The sequence below is a fragment of the Coenobita brevimanus genome, chromosome 55 (genome assembly GCF_032717465.1).
Source record: "Coenobita brevimanus isolate Jiangsu-jjx chromosome 55, ASM3271746v2, whole genome shotgun sequence".
Classification (NCBI taxonomy): domain Eukaryota; kingdom Metazoa; phylum Arthropoda; class Malacostraca; order Decapoda; family Coenobitidae; genus Coenobita; species Coenobita brevimanus.
In genome coordinates this window covers 53824300-53840931 of record NC_137008.1, presented here as the reverse complement: position 1 = coordinate 53840931, position 16632 = coordinate 53824300, and the positions used below count along the sequence as shown (strand labels likewise).

General features: G+C 45.4%; 1 pseudogene; it reads right to left on the bottom strand.

Moving 5' to 3' along the window:
- Positions 1-16314, bottom strand: part of LOC145401326 (serine/threonine-protein kinase pim-3-like) — a 26805-nt pseudogene extending 10491 nt beyond the window's left edge.
- Between the last annotated feature and the right edge of the window lie 318 nt (positions 16315-16632).

Sequence of the window (16632 nt, the reverse complement as noted above, 5' to 3'; positions counted from 1 at the left end):
TCCGGCCCCCGCCATGAGAGTTTGTTTACTTCCTCTTCTTCTACCCTCCACTCTTCCCCATCCCCTCGTCTTCCTCCTCTACGTCTTCCCCTAGTCTCTCTCTTCCTCCTCTGCCCCTCCTCCCCTCTCCTCTATGTGTCTTTACTTTATCTCCTCTACCTCTCCTCTACATGCTTCTCTCCTCTATCCCCCTTTCCCCCCCTCCTCTCCTCTACTACCTCTTTAGTCCCCTCCCTTTCCATCTACATCCCCTCCACTCTTATCTCCTCTCTCCACACTCTCCTACAAATTTCTCTCCTCTCTCTATACCGTCCCCCCACTTCTCCACAAGCCTATACTCTGCCTACGAAACAAATAATAGGCCTTCACTCACGAACAAGGAAGTTAGGCTACCTCTCTTCCATCCTTCCGTATTTTGACACACAGACACACACACACACACACACACACACACACACACACACACGACAGCATATGGTCTGTTTCTAGTTCTCCCTCCCTCCCTCTCTCTCTCTCTCTCATTAGGGATCGGCTGCAAGTTCATCCAGTCGACCGTGACCTAACACGAGATGACCAATTTGGGACTCGCAGTGAAGGCCAGAACGAAAGGTCGGTGTTATAAGCGAGGTAGACGAGCAACAATATTATAAGGCATGCAGCCTGATTTTGGTGCAATTACCCCTTCACTACGACTAGGTAAACTGGTAGGAATAGTATACAGTATGCAGACTATTTGTGCACCAGTCCTTTTACGGCGATGACAGGCGCAGATTTTTACGGTATGCAGGCTAATTTTTTGTTCTTTTACCCTTTCACTATGATGAGAGACAAGCAGCGATATTATACAGCATGCAGGCTATTTCTGGCACTCACTGTAGTTGTTCAGGATGGATTATGTAGGATTATTGGTGTATTTACGAACATCTCTCCTGGAATATATTAACAGATTTGTGCCCATTTTACTACTTCATGAGCATTCATTCTGGTACGATACCCGTAATATTAGTCCTATATACTCCTTCAGGTTTTGCCTGGCGTAACGCAAAATTCTTAATATTCCTTTAAGACGAGTGATAGCCCCACAACCACACAGCACAGTGCCAAAAAGTGCCTCAGCAGATAAGTACATTATCATCAACTAAAGCTAATTTTTGGTACAAATAATATTAGTGGTACAACAACTATCACGCACATCATCTAACCTTATTTTCCACACAGACACACACACACACACACGCACGCACGCACACACACACACACACACACACACACACACACACACACACACACACACACACACACAGAAATGAAAATAAAAATTACTCACCACACTCCACGCAGGCACTCTGTCCTTGGCGATGACCTTCACAGCTACGGGCGCACCATCCTTCAATCGGGAGCCGGAATACACCGTGCCGAAACCTCCTTTGCCCAGTACCTTAGAAGTCACTCGTCCTGTCTCGTCCACCGTCTTGTCCAACAGGTAGAGTCTCTCCCGGTTCGGCCTTCCGTTTCTTCCCCCCCCTCCTCCTCCTCCTCCTCCCGGCCCGCATCCCCTCCCCCCTCCTCCCCCTCCCCCTGGCTTGGAGGAGGAGTGGGAGGGTGAGGGGAGGAAGAGAGGGGAATGGTGGTCGCTGGTTATGATGGCTTGACCTGAAGGGGCGCTGCTGCTTGAGGGGGAGGTGCTGGAGTTGTTATCCTCACGCCCGCCCCCTGTGTTGACAAAAGGAAGAAGGAGAAGATTAGTGGTTAAGAATGGATGTCACAATAATGCCGTAACACACACACACACACACACACACACACACACACACACACACACAAGCAAAACCAGACACAAAACACACATCCATGCAATTTTTCAAACTAAACCCTTGTTACGTTACCTTCAGACGATTTTATTCAGCTCTGGAGGCTTTTCGAGATGGGGAGGGGTTAGGTAAGGCATTAATAACTTCACAACCACAAGGGGATCTCGTAAGGCTGAATGAAATCGTCTGGTCACAGAAAAAAAAAAAAAAAAAAAAGAGGGCCTATCGTAAATGGAACAAACAAGAAGGTCCTGTTGTGTGGCTAGGATGATTTTTTTTTTTTTTTTGCGCAATCCAGTTTCTCTCTCTCTCTCTCCTTCTCGCCTATCGTCTTCCCTATCCCATTATGCCCCCATCTCTCTCTCTCTCTCTCTAAACCGGTTCTCTGGGCCAAGTGAAACCGTTCTTGCTCTCTTCTATATGGCCCTGGTCAAGCGGCGAAAGTAAAAAGAAATTAATAACTTGCCGAGAGAGAGAGAGAGAGAGAGAGAGAGAGAGAGAGAGAGAGAGAGAGAGAGAGAGGATACGAGACGGTAGTAGATCAATAGAGTGACGGGACCCCAGTGTGGGCGTGATGGGGGGAGGAGAGGGGAGGGGGAGAGGAGAGGGAGAGGAGTGTCAAGGATGCAATGGGTAGGGACCAAGGTGATGTAGGGGAAGGTGGGGGAGGGGAGGTATGGGGAGGGGAGGGGGTGTCAAGGATGCGAGGGGTGGGGAGGGTAAGATGGTGAAGGAGAGGGGAATGAAGGGAGAAAATGTATAAGAGAGGGAAGAGACTGAGAGGAGAAGTAAAGGAATGAAGGGAGGAGGGAGGGAGGGAGGGAGGAAGCGGAGACATGAAAGCAAAGTGTGTAGGGAGGGGAGGGGAAGGGAGGGGCGTGGGGAGGGAGTTGTCAAGGATGCGAGGGAAGAGAGGGGATGTCAAGTGTAGGGGAGGTGGAAGACAGAATGAGGTGGAGAGGGGAAGGGGAGGGGAAAGGAGATGAGTGTGGAGGAGAAGGGAGAGGGAAGGGGAGTAGAAGGCAAAGATCGGATGGAAGGAAGGAAGGGAAAAAAAAGGAGGGAGAGTTCATTAGAAGTTGAGTAAAGGAAAAGTAAGAATGGAAGGAAGAAAAAAACTTGGAATGATGAAATGAAGGAAGGAAGGAAGGAAAAAGGGAAGGAAGAATGGAAGGAATCTTTAGCCTACTGCGTATCACCACCTTCAGCCACTCCACACACATTCCCTCATGCACCGCTCTTCTTCTGTCTCTCCTTATACTCTCTTCTTCCCCACTCCTTTCCTCTCTTCCTGCCTTCTTTCATCTCCACTCTCTTTCCTTACCTCCCTATGCACCAATCTTCCTCTCCTTCCTTCTATATCTTCCTCCTCTTCCTTCCCTCTCCTTCCATTCTGCCTCCTCCTCCCAACTCTTTCATACATCTGCCCTCTCCTTCCTTTCTCCAAATTTCTCTCTCTCTCTCTCTCTCATGCACCCACACACTCTCCACCCTACGACGCAATATCCAGCAGTCGAGGCCGTGGTGGGAATCAGCTGATGGGGTTGGTGGTGGCCTACTTTTAAGCTCTGCCGGTCCCCCCCCCCTAACCCTCTCTAACCCCCCATCCCCTAGTCAGTCCATGCAACCCTACCCTCTCATGCAACAGGGCTTCATCATCATCATCATCCTACTACTACTATTCCTTATCACTATCATTCTAACCCTATCAGCATTATCATTAATATCATCCAATTTTTTTTTTTAAATAATTATCCTACATTAGCTTATTTACATCACCACTGAAACCTGCTTGCATCATCATCATCATCATCATCATAACGATCAGCATTTAAATATTCATCATTCTAACCCTATTTCCATCCTCATCGTCCTCGTTCCAATATCATTTTTAGTATCACTTTCCCAACCCTATTACGCTAATTCTCAGTGGACGCTCAATTACCATAGAGAGCTGTTAACCTAATTAGGGAATTTAATGTACGCTTTTACTCTTTATTAAAATTAAGAGAGAAACTATTAGTGTAATGGTACAATCGGAGCCAAAAGTCTGCCTACTGATTTTCACCTCTCCTACTTCTCATTTTCCACTGCTGGCTAATATTTTTAAGCAGAGAGAGGCTTGGCATGTTTCTCTGCCCTAATATTTCACCTCTTCTGCTTATCATCATCGTAATTTTCCTTTTCACCATCATTATCATCATCACAGTCACTATCACCACCTCCCTAACTTTCTTTCTCGTGTACCCTACTCGTGGGGAATGAAACATCAAAAGGAACAGTTGTTTGACCTCTTGTGGGACATGAATCAAGGGATAAAGGAAGTTCCACGAAAACTCTCTCCCCTCTCCACCTCTGTGTCCAAGATTCTGAGTTAGCCTGTACCTTAAGTGGGGGATGGGGGGGTTCGATAGGGAAGGGGGATGTGGAGAGGGGTATAGGGATAGGGAAGGGGGAGGTGAACAGGGATGTTGTATTGCAACCTAAGCAGTTACAAGGAAAGGAGGGGAGAGGGAAGGAAAAGGGAGGAAATGGAAGGGGAGAAGAGAGGGGAAGTGAGGAGAGGTATGGGGAGGGTATGGAGGTGGGGGCGCTACGTCCTAAACAAATACTAGGAAGGCCAAGGAAGGGGAATTTTCCATCTACCCCCCCCTCCCCCGGCCACACACATACTTCCGCATTTCGCCTCTTCAGTACGATAACAGCACATGACGATCAGGCACGTTCTATCAAAAGTGTTTTATATTTTATCATCGGAAACTTGCAACTCGTCCACACCTTCGCGTCCCCAGGTTTCAATAATACAACCCACACACAAATAGTCTCTTTGTCATAGGCTATGCTTATTAAAACCTGGAGATGGCAACTTTAGGCCAAGTTAACATGAAAAGAGTAGGCTATCGTTCACACCATCCCGCTCCCAGTTTCAGTAATAGAGCCCACAGACAGATGAACGATGAGAGATAGACTAGATGTGTATGTAAGAGATGTGGAGGGGCGAACAAGGATGAGATGGGGGGTGGAGTGGAGAGTTATGAGGAGGGGTGGGGTTAGAGGGAGGGCAACCAAATGGCAAAGGACAGAGCGACGTGGAGGCTACCCCTTATGGGATTAAGGCGTATAACAACAGAGAGAGAGAGATACAGATAATTAGTGTGTCAAATGCTGATTTAAATTGGCAACCAGGGAGAGGTGTCGGGGGGTCTCCCTACCTGATGGAATTACAGGCCTTTATCCACAGGTGCGTAAGGAGGGCAGCCTATAAATCCTAATCAGGTTCCGGATATTTTCAGTTCACCGCGCGAGATGCAATTTGGGTTACTGTCTCTCTCTCTCTCCCTCTCTCTGAGTCAGGACAAAAACTGTCGCAGCACAGCATAAACTACAACAGAATGAGGATACAAACTGGTTTAACAAACCTGAGCTACTCCAGTTTATCATAACAACCTAGATGCCACACTAACCTAATCTAATCTTACCTGCAATCTACAGGCTGAAGAGGGAAGGATGAAAAAAGGGAGAGAGGGAGGGAGGACTGAAGGATGCAAAGCAACCTAGCCTGACCCAACTCCACTATCCAGGACTGGATTGGGAAGGCAGGAAGGAAGGAAGGGAAGGAAGGAAGGAAGGAAGGAAGGGAAGGGAAGGGAAGGGGGAACGATGGAAGGATGCAAAGTAACCTAGCCTGACCTAACTCCACCATCCAGGACTGGGTCGGGAAGGAGGGAGGGAGAGGGGGAAGGGAAGGGGACCCTGCTGACCCAGTTTCCCGAGGCCCTCTTCCCCTCTCCCCATCCCCCCCAGGGCTCCAGTCCTCCCTTTCCTCTCCCCTCCCTTCTCTACTTTCCTCCTGTCACTCTTTTCTTCCTTCCTCCCATTTCTCCTCTTTCGCTCTCTTCATTCTTCCTTCCATCTTACCCCTGTCCTCCTCTCTTTTCCTCCCTCTTCTTTTGCCAACTTTCCTCTCCAGGTCCACATCTTCCAGTCCATCATTCCACCCTTTCACTGTCCCTTCCATAACTCTACCCACATCGTCTAGAGTCCACTTCACTCTCCCGGGCTCTATCCCTCCACCCTTCCCTCCCATCCCCTCTACACTCCTACAGCTCAATCTGTCAACTCATGCAATAATCAGTCTCCCCAGTCCACCTTGCCTCCACTTCCAATCCATTACGCAGCCTTCACCCACACCCACACCCGCCCACCCACCTACACCCACCCACACACACACACGTAACCCCGACATACATAAACATCATCCACACAGATATACTTAGCCTTCATCCACATACGTTATTTTCTCTCCAGTCCCCCCATCCGCCCCCATCCACCCTCACTTCCACCTGATTTAACTTTCACTCCTACTTCTCTCCCACCACCACTACTTCCCTCCACCCCCCCCCCACTCCATTTGCCTCCCCACCTTCCCTCAGTAGCCTGCAGTTCTTCCCTTCACTACTCCCCCCCACTCTCACACAAACTACATTTCAAGTTCTAGTCTCCATATTGGAAAAAACATTAAAGACAGGCAAACCTAAACACACACACACACACACACACACACACAAATATTGGTTAAAGTGAGGCATAGGTACTTGAACCTTACCTGTTAATAACCAGGTAGACCAAACTCAAGTAAATAATAACATGATACAGAAATAGGTCAGTGTAAGAGTCTTAAACATTGAGAAGCTGCTATTGGCCTTCATTAATCCATTCAAAACGGGGGGGGGGGTCTTTCCAAACATTAATTCCGTCGTTTGGAAGCAGCAAGAATGATCCCGGTATATAAAAATGACGCTCTTGGAATGAAGTGGTTTAATCTCTAACTAAAGTGACGTCTTATTTCAGATTACTCTTGTCACTCGTACTGAAGGGTAAGGTAGGCTACATCAACCTCTCCAGATGACAGAAGTAAAATAAAATGCGTCCTCTCTCTCTCTCTCTCTCTCTCTCTCTCTCTCTCTCTCTCGTATTTTCTTAACTTCTTTACGTATGGCAAAGATGAATAACAGCGATACGTAGGCAAAGATCACACCTTACTGTAGTTCATCTTCCTTTCAGATTAGACACCAAATGTGTTTATTTTTCTCTTGCATTTCCTGTAAAGCTTCTGTTATCTCTCCTACCGGATGGGGGATTCTTTTTTTTTTTTTTTTTTATCTTCCGGCTGCGAATGGGTGGGGGAGGAAAGAGGTGGCGGTGGGGGGAATAGTGAAGGAGGAAAAGCAAACGGTGGGGAGAAGGGGGGAAGGGAAGGAGAGGAGGGGAGAGGAGAGGAGAACAGGAAACTGCAGAGGGGAAAAAACATGACAAGGAGGCGAAAGGGGGAAGGGAAAAGGACTGTCTTTTTTTCTTAGTCTCACTGCTTTTTTCATCCTTCCAATATACTTTTTTTTTCTTTCGTTTTCGCAACCTCCATTCAGCTTTACTCAGCTTAGGAGAGATCCATTTTTCTCAAGATGCTAAAATCCCACTTCGCTAAAAACAGCCTGGAACGGAAGTATGTTTGATGTTTGCTCACGTCCCCCCCCCCCACACACGTTTTTTCTTTTTCCTTTTTTTTTTGCGCCTGTGTCTCTTCAAGGATCAATAGGTGTGTGTGTGTGTGTGTGTGTGTGTGTGTGTGTGTGTGTGTGTGTGTGTGTGCGTGTGTGTGTGTGTGTGTGTGTACCCCTCCTTCCGCATGGTACCTGTCCCCTGACTCTTTCTCTCTCTTTCCGTCCCCTACAGCCCCCTTCCCTCCCTCCACCGTCCCCTACACCCCACTCCACGCCTCTCTCTCTCTCTCTCTCTCTCTCCCAGCCATCCTGTGCCCTGGTGTGAGGAGCGGGAGGAAGTGACCCACATGAGAGCCTGCCACAGCTAGGCTAGTCTCCCCTCCCTCCTGCGGTCCGCACTACGCACCTCACCTTAATTACTTCACTACAACCTCATTATTCCCTCTACGGCTACACGGTTTTCTTCTTCAGCTACCGGAGTGCGTACTGCTGGTGTTGAGGTCACAGGGTCATCTCAACGCGAACCCGGTGGACTACGGGATGCCGCTGCCCTTTGCCTGCAGTCCACCATCCTCCACTGGGGGAGGCTGGGAACGTGTTGACGGATGTTTTCGAAGGTTTATTTTTCTTCCTACCTCCAGACGATTTTTGAAAGCAGTTACCCTCCATTCGCCCATCCAGTTCTTGTGCTGCTTATAAATTTACGGGTGACGTGGGAGCTCCGTAACACATTTCCCTTAGCGAGTTATTCTACATAACACTTTAGTAATCCTCTTGTTACTGATGCAAACTGTGTCGATAATAAAAGATATAATTAACACACACTTGGAAGAAAACGTGCACTAAGGAAACTAAACTGCTTAAAAGAAGGTGCTACGGAGCTTCCTATGGCACCTCGAATCCTACGGCTGCATAATGGAGAGTTGGTCATGTCCCCACGGCCAACTGCGCCAGAGATATCGATCCTCTCTCTCTCTCTCTCTCTACCCCAGCCTGGTTCCCTCCGTCCCCTTCCAGTCAGGGAAAATACAAGCAGGCGTACTTTAATTCTCTCTCTCTCTCTCTCAAACACACACACACACACACACACACACACACACACACACACACACACAGTTGCTCCATAACCTGATTACAACAGGAGACTTGCGCTCTTCAGTAAATGTCCCCCTCCGAACCCTATCCAACCTAACCCCGTCTGACATACCACACATATCCCTCTCTCCACACACGTTGCCACATCCCTTGATTACAAAATGGAACCTCTGTAATCATCGTTTTTATAGCCTAAGCTCCACATCCCTTTCCACATGTAATCTAACTGAATCCACTTTCCACACCAAACATAATCTCCTTTCCACAGGTAATCTACTCTACCCTATATCGTTTTCTACATCTAACAGCTTACACCTCTATCAGTATCTAACCTCAACTGACCTAGGCTTATATTCCTTTTCCTACCTAACATAACTAATCAAACCTAATCTAGCAAAGTCTCTATCCCTATTCTGTATTCCTTTCCATTCCTAACTAACCTGTGCCTTTCCACACTTAATCTAATCAACATTAAATTCCATTACGCATGAAATCTAACAACTTGCACCCTTCCAGCCTAATTTTATCGCCTCTTCTCCGTCTTTCCTCACCATGAAGATAAAATATACCTTACATCTCCTCCACTATAACTTATTCTTCTAGTTCTGTCTGAAGAAAAATTACAACTGGCAAAATGTAATGAAAATCCCATATCAACTAATAGCTACCGTACGTTTCAGAAGATTTCGATTTTTCCGCCATGTATTCATCAAACTCATGGAAGACACTTATTTTTCCGTCTGTACATCTGTTTTTAAGTCACTCTACACCAAACAAAAGTCCTCAGTCCAGGAATAGAGTCTAAACTTTAGCTGGCTGAAGTCCAAGAACGGGTCCAATACAGTAGGGGTCAGAAGTTCGTGTTATGTTCCCCTGCGTCTACTTCACACTTTGGGCATGTCTGTCACCTCCTCCCTGACGCATTATATCTGTAAGAATCATCTACGAACAGAGACGCATGCTAATCCTCTCCCAGCTCAGGCATAGCCTATTAGCTAGCAGAAGGAAATGAGAGGAAGTGAAATAACTGGCGAACTTTTTGTCCCCGGCTGTATTATTACCTTCCGGCGTGTGGACAGAAACGAAGTCAGTTAACCCTTTCACTACCAGACGCCTTACCCAAGCTGATGACGCTGATGATGATAATAGTGCTAGTTAATAATAATAATAATAATAATAATAATAAGAACAGCAACAATAATAAAGGTACTCTATGCGATGGTAATTATGTGTGTGAGAATTTGAGGATATGTAGCTACCGTACTTAAGACGTTTGTACCCTAGCTTTATATCGGTATATTACAGGAGTAGGCTACACGTATAAGAGGAAGGAAATATTAGTGTGTGTGTGTGTGTGTGTGTGTGTGTGTGTGTGTGTGTGTGTGTGTGTGTGTGTGTGTGTGTGTGTGTGTGTAATAATACGAAGGTGCACCAGTTTGTAAGACGCGTGTACCCGAGAGAGAGAGAGAGAGAGAGAGAGAGAGAATGTAAAAGAGAAAGTACTCAAACACCCTCCGCCCTTTCAATACGGTGACCTAAATTTCACTCTCTTCTACCCAGGGATTTTATTTACCTTTAGGGTCTTCGAACTAGCGAGGTTAAATACACTGTAGCTTATAAAAAAAAAAAAAAAAAAAAAAAAAAAAAATACTGTCCAGGAAGTCAAACCTGCAACACTACGTCATGCAGCGGCGGGACCTATAAATATATGAGCTAGTTTTTGCTTATGGTCTGTCTCAAAAGTAGTCTAATAGCCGTGTTAGGAAGGCAGCCATATTAACACAGCTACGGTACACTCCTGAGCTGAGATTATGTCTAGGATTCCTTGTTCACACTTTTCGTCTTCACTCACAGCTGCCACACTTCACAACAAATCAGAATGAATATTTGTGTGGTGTTCTGGGTGGCACTGTGCTTCGTAGTGCCTGTTCTTTAACGATTTATTTTTTGCATTATACACGAAGAATCTCGTTTATGCTATTTTCACCGTTTTGAAATCAATATAATTTGTGCCAATAACAGAAGCTACGACGGGAGACTGAAGTGTAATGTGCAAAGAGTGAGGGGACATGCCTTAAGTGTTAAGCAGAGACAGTGGAATGGCAGCAAACTTTTATCCCTCGGTGTACAATTCGGCAGACAAATGGTTTAGAGATGGCAAAATCAAGGACAAAAGTTCTCCCACTTTCACCTCAATTACTTCACACCTTCCTCTGTCGGCTAATATTATCACGTTGAGAGAGGCTTGGTACCGTATGTTCCTCTGCCAACAGATATTTCTCTTTTATATATATGATTCATTCGAGAGGAAACCATTATTATACAAATGTGCTGGAATAAGGAAGAGAAGCCCGATAGTAACGCCAGCTGCAAAAATTCACCAACAATTCTTCCCCGGCACTGGAAATGAAAGGTGTGGCAAGAACTGTTTTCATGTGATAGCAATATGAAGCACGCAACAAGAGAGTATGAGACGGAAGGATACTCTCTGTTGTGTGGGAAAGAATGCCAAGTATGAAAGGCAGGAGACAAACAGGATGTGAAGGAAGGAGGCTCTCTCTCGTTTGGGGCGGAATGAGAAATACGGAAGGCAATAGACGGGAAGAGTATGAGAAGGAAGTATACTCTCGTGTGGGGAGGAATGAAAAATATGGAACGGCGTAGAGTGTTGACCCAGTACCGTCGACTAACTTTTGCTCGCACCTGTACCCAGCCAAATACCCCAGGTACAGTATGGTACTTCATCTGGCTCATGGATAGTACAGCTGCCTCACCTGTGTTCCCGAGGCCTGCTAAATTGCCCCAATCATTCTATCCAGGTCAACAGCTTTTCCGGGAGGGGGAGGAGTTAGGTACTGCGAGGAAGTGGGGGAGGTCTGTGTGTGTGTGTGTGTGTGTGTGTGTGTGTGTGTGTGTGTGTGTGTGTGTGTGTGTGTGTGTTTCAAGACGATTATACAGGTAAGATGTGAAATGACATTAAAACATGTGAAACGAAATCGAGGTGTAGCTAGTACCGCAGCATTTAAAGAGGTAGGTGTGGGGAGGTGATGGTAGGTGTGGAAGGTGGTGAGACAGCTGTGGCGAGAGGTAAGAGCAGATGTGAAGTGGCAAAACAGGTGTGAGAGAAGGGAGATAGTGTGTTGTGGTGCAAGACAGGCAAGAGGCATGTGGAGGTGAAAGTTAACTGTGAGAAGAGTCGGGACAGGTGTGGAAAGGTGAGACAGGTGTGAGGGGAGGTGAAACAGATGTAGGGAGAGACTTAACTGCGACATAAGTGTGGGGATCAGGTGAGCAGGGTTTGTGGAGGTAGAGTTAGTTGTGATGAGAGGCAAAACATTTGAGGGGATGCAAGGTGTTAAGCGTGGTGACACAGCTGTGATGGGAGATGAATCAGGTGTGACTGGTGCGAGACAGGTGTGTGGGGGGAAGAGGGTGAGGTACATAACTGGAGGTGAAAGTTACGTGTGAGAAAGAAATAAACAGGTATGGAAGGGTGCGACAGGTGTGAGGAGGGGAGTCAGGTGTGATGTGGTGTAAGACATGTGAGGAAGATATGCAGAGGTGAAAGTTAGGTGTGTGGAGAAGCGAGAGATGTAGTGGTAGGTGAGATAGTATGTGGAGGGAGAGAGAGAGAGAGAGAGAGAGAGAGAGAGAGAGAGAGAGAGAGAGAACTTGAGTAACATCCCAATAAAACAAAATACAAATCGACGTGAATTCAGTGTTTATATTCATTCTCAAAGCTGTAGTTAAATAACAAACGAAACACCGCTTGTTTACATTCATTCTATAGGTACCAGTGTTGACGGAAGCTGGGACGTAGGCCAGCAAGACGGAAGGAAGTGCATTTTTACGACCTTAATCACGACGCAATAACACAGAGAATCATGTTTACGTTGTGGGCCTCGTGATATCCAAGAGTCTGTGGAAAGTGAGTCCTAACGTCGATGAAAATTGCTTTAGACCCTTTCCCCCCTTCACTACGAGGTCTCTCCCTAAAGCTTAATATAATCGTCCGTCAATTGCACTGTAGGGGTTAATAAAATCATCTCAATAACATTCTGTAGGCGCTGAATCAAAGAAGACAACAGCGAAAGTATGTTCACCTCATTTTACAACTTTAACCATGAACAAAATATGTTAGCTACCGTACATCAGTATCAATTTCCTTTAGTCATAATAGCCTTACACTTTTGAACTACACAAAGGTCAATTAGCCATATAACTACTATAGCCGTAAGGGTCGTATTGTAAATTTTGGATCGTAACTTATCTTCCTTTGCGATTTATTAAACTTAGTACACCGATATTCACTTGTCTGGTATTTATATTTTTCTATCGACACAGTTTACCTCAGCAACATAGGCTTATATGAGGATATGAAGATAATAACGCTGAACAAACCCCAGAGTAAGAGGTGCTACGAAAAATCCAACTTACAGACTGAGATGTGAGGAGGGGAGACGCTGTGACCTCCCTCCCCCATTCCTCACCCTCCTCCCATTAAGTGACCTATATATTCTAATTAGCACACCTTGAGATTATTTCACCGAGGTTTTGAAATGCAAGGTTAATTTTCAGAGAGAGAGAGAGAGAGAGAGAGAGAGGTCCATTCAAAAGGAAGCGAATGACGTCAAAATAAAGAGGAACGTATATTAGAACTGTGGGCGTATTCGCGTTCATTTAAAGGGTTGTATTCTAATGGACTACTGAGATTTCTTAACACCCCTTTTATAGAGATTTATTCTTCACAATAAAGAATTAAGGTGAAATAACCAAAAGTCTCTTATACCGTATGATACTGATGGAAATTATGCCGATATTTAAAAACGTAATATAACATAGCTACTATGTCCACGAAAGGATCAAGATAAAAAAAAAAAAAAAAAGCAAATTAAATCGCCAATGATGAGTTGTTAGGAAGTTATGCCAACCAGAAAACGGCTCTATGTCATCCTAGTACAGGAAGTGAATAACCGGGTTGTAAAATTAGCATAACAAACACGGAAATAAGAGCATGCCTGGGCCCTTTTTGTGCCATTCGATCTTAATTAACTCAATATTGCCGCCAGGAGACGAAATTTATCCCTGTATTCCTACCAACAAACGAATTTTGACTCATATTGGAATGCATCTGTTGAAGTGGAGGGTTACAAATGATCTCCCTTTGGTATGCCATTATTGGTGCCTATCTAACCAACATACTTTCCCTTCTTACCCAGCGATCAATATTAATTTCTTTCCCTCCCAGTTTCCAAGCAAACATTAATTTCTTTTCCTCCCATTTCCAAGCAAACATTAATATCTTTTCCCAACAAGCAAGGAGGCTACATATACTCCCTTTCCCCCAGCCAACAAGGTAACATTCATTTTCATTCCTCCCAACCAAGCAACCATGCAACATTCACTTCCTTCCCCCGACCAAACCAAGCAACATTCATTTTCTTACCACCCAACTAACCTTGAGTGCTGACACACACACACACACACACACACACACACACACACACACACACACAGACATACTCAAGGAAGTGTTGTCCCATGAGACTGCAAATTGTGTGGAGTAAACAGACTTTCCAAAACAGATGTTGGGGGATGGGGAGTGGAGGATTGGGGAAGGGAAGGAACACACACACACACACACACACGTAAGCTCCGAACCAATTGACCCAAATCCTGCACCGAGGCGTGTTTGCATCTTTACCTTCATCTGCTGTGTTAATGGCATCTCTTTGGTATCGTTCGTATCGTATTCTCGCTATCTGCAGACGATTTCCTTCAGCTCATATAGAAACTTTCCCGAACTCGAGGGGTTAGATACAGCCTTCAATAACTCTTTCGCTGCTAAAATGCTCCCATAAACTGAATAAATCTAAATGTACCAACAAAAATGAAAATTATACATTTCCGCTTCTGGATGTGGAAGTGGGTTAGTTACAATCCAGAAAAAAAGGAACAAGGCTACACATGGTTGTTTCTCAAGCACGTGTTTTAAACTTCTTACTTGTCCTAAAACTGCTATCTCTCCATCTTGACTGCTGAACTGTGACAAGGGATTAACACTTGAACACAGGCACTACAGTCATGAAGTAGTGCTATTTTGAGGATAAGAAATCGCTGCGCTTTCTTATTCTGTCTTTCTGCTACGTGAAAAAAGCTGCAATAAGACGGAAATCTGGGCTAAGTCAATGTGAAAGAACCGCAGTTGTCTCAAACAACAAGAATTCCTTGTTGCCCAGCTTCACACATCTTAAAAATAGTGAACACAACAATGGGACGGCGAAATTTAATGAAAACCATTTATCTCGTACCAAATGTTACTGGAAAAAAAAAAAAAAAAAAAAATCTGGGGTCTTGCTAACGCGTTGCGCAGTGCTTTCCAAAACACTGCGATGTCCGTTGATTAAATGGAAGACATGATACAAACTTCCTGTAGTTCTAACTTACAAATATTTCACTGTAATATAACACTTCTGTAACATTAGTAAGCAGGATTTATGTTGCGTCTTATACAAGAGCCTCTTCGTAAAATAATCGTAACGTTAGCAGGCGGCTTCCTACAGTGCTATACCGTAAAATACGTTTTCGTGCGATATACCACTTTGTAACGTTAGCATTCCGGAAGGACTTGGGTATCGTGTTATACCTTACAAGCACTGCAGTGTAATATAACACTTGTAACGGAAGCAGGCGGGACTTTGGTATCCTGTTGTGCCTTCTGGTTTACGTCAATACACAGCTTCAGTGAGACTTCCTTTAGTCTTGTACAGTACTTCACCTCAACTTTCGAGCTTCGTACTTTTTCAAGATTAGCCATACACCAAGGTACCATTACATTCGCGGTCTATCCATTCTTATCGTAAATTCTTAGTAAGCACAAACGTACCATATCCAGCAGTACGCCAGACCCAGATGGGATTTATTTAAGGCAGAAATCAATGACTTGAGGCGTATAAAGCTTTAACACATGACCTCCTAACCCGAATGATGAGAATCAATGTTGTCCCCTTACTCCTTACCCACCAAATAACCTACCTCACATGAAACATACGTGCTGCTACCGAGGACTTAGTGAGAGTAATTGATTATGTCTACACTGACACTCCCCTGCCACTTCCTCGTACGCTGGAATACACAGACGGACTTAAAAGCAAATCTGTCATAGCTCATTCTTGCAGGATGTACAAGAGTGGTGATTCTTAACATCTCTCGTTCTTCATACGAAAATTAATGTGAGTTACAAGGAGCTGGTGAATCCGGACTCTGAGAGGTATTCACAAAAATATTTACACGTGATTCCCCATCGTAACTTCGTTTTTGTAGGAGGAGCGAGAGACACGAGGAGATCCTGCACTCTCCTCTCCCTGATGACAACAACCACGTCTTAAGTTACGACAGAGAATTAATCGTAAGTCTTTTCGTGAATCTCTAAAGGCAGGCAGGCGGGTTGGAGGGGGAGGAGTGGAGTTGAGTGACGCCACCATACTCGGGTCTGTGGCCTTGGAGGGGGAGTAACGGCCTACTTATGTTGAACGTAAATACCACCGTCCTTGGAGGCATATTTTATGGACCAGGAGGGGAAATGGAGGATGGTTTGCGTGGAAGGATGTGCTCTTATCCTAGAAGAAAGAGTACATCGAGGCCAATAGTAGCAGGGGGAACAGTACGTTGGCGGGGAGTTGCCGTTACTTCCTCCAGACGCGCTCACAGCCACCAAAATCTCGCCCCGTTCTTATTCCCTTCAGAGTTTGGACGTTATCAGTGGCTTATGATAAAACTTAGACTATCTGCTACACTACTGAACATATGTACTTACCATTAAGGACTGGTTTGGGCTTGGATCTGTCAACTGGGAGCGGGAGGTTTGAATTCTGGGTAAAGACATTGAGCATTCTCTGCATCAACATCGTGACGGTATAGTTATCAAACTCACTGTATAGTCACTTGCACGGATATCGTAGGGCCAACAGTAACACCCGACTACAATTCCCGCCGACAAATAACTCGTACAAATACTCCATATGGGGGTATTCACATTGACACGGGGCGAGGAAAACGTTCGGCAACCCGTCCTCTTCTCACCGCGTCCAGCTTACTACTGACTGTTTTGGTGTCAACTTACAACCTTTCACTGCTTCGTTGCGCCAGCAGGAAAAGCGGGCGCGCGACCAGCTGCTGGAATGGGAACAGCTTGATTCTGTGTATTTTTGATGGAATATGTGTAC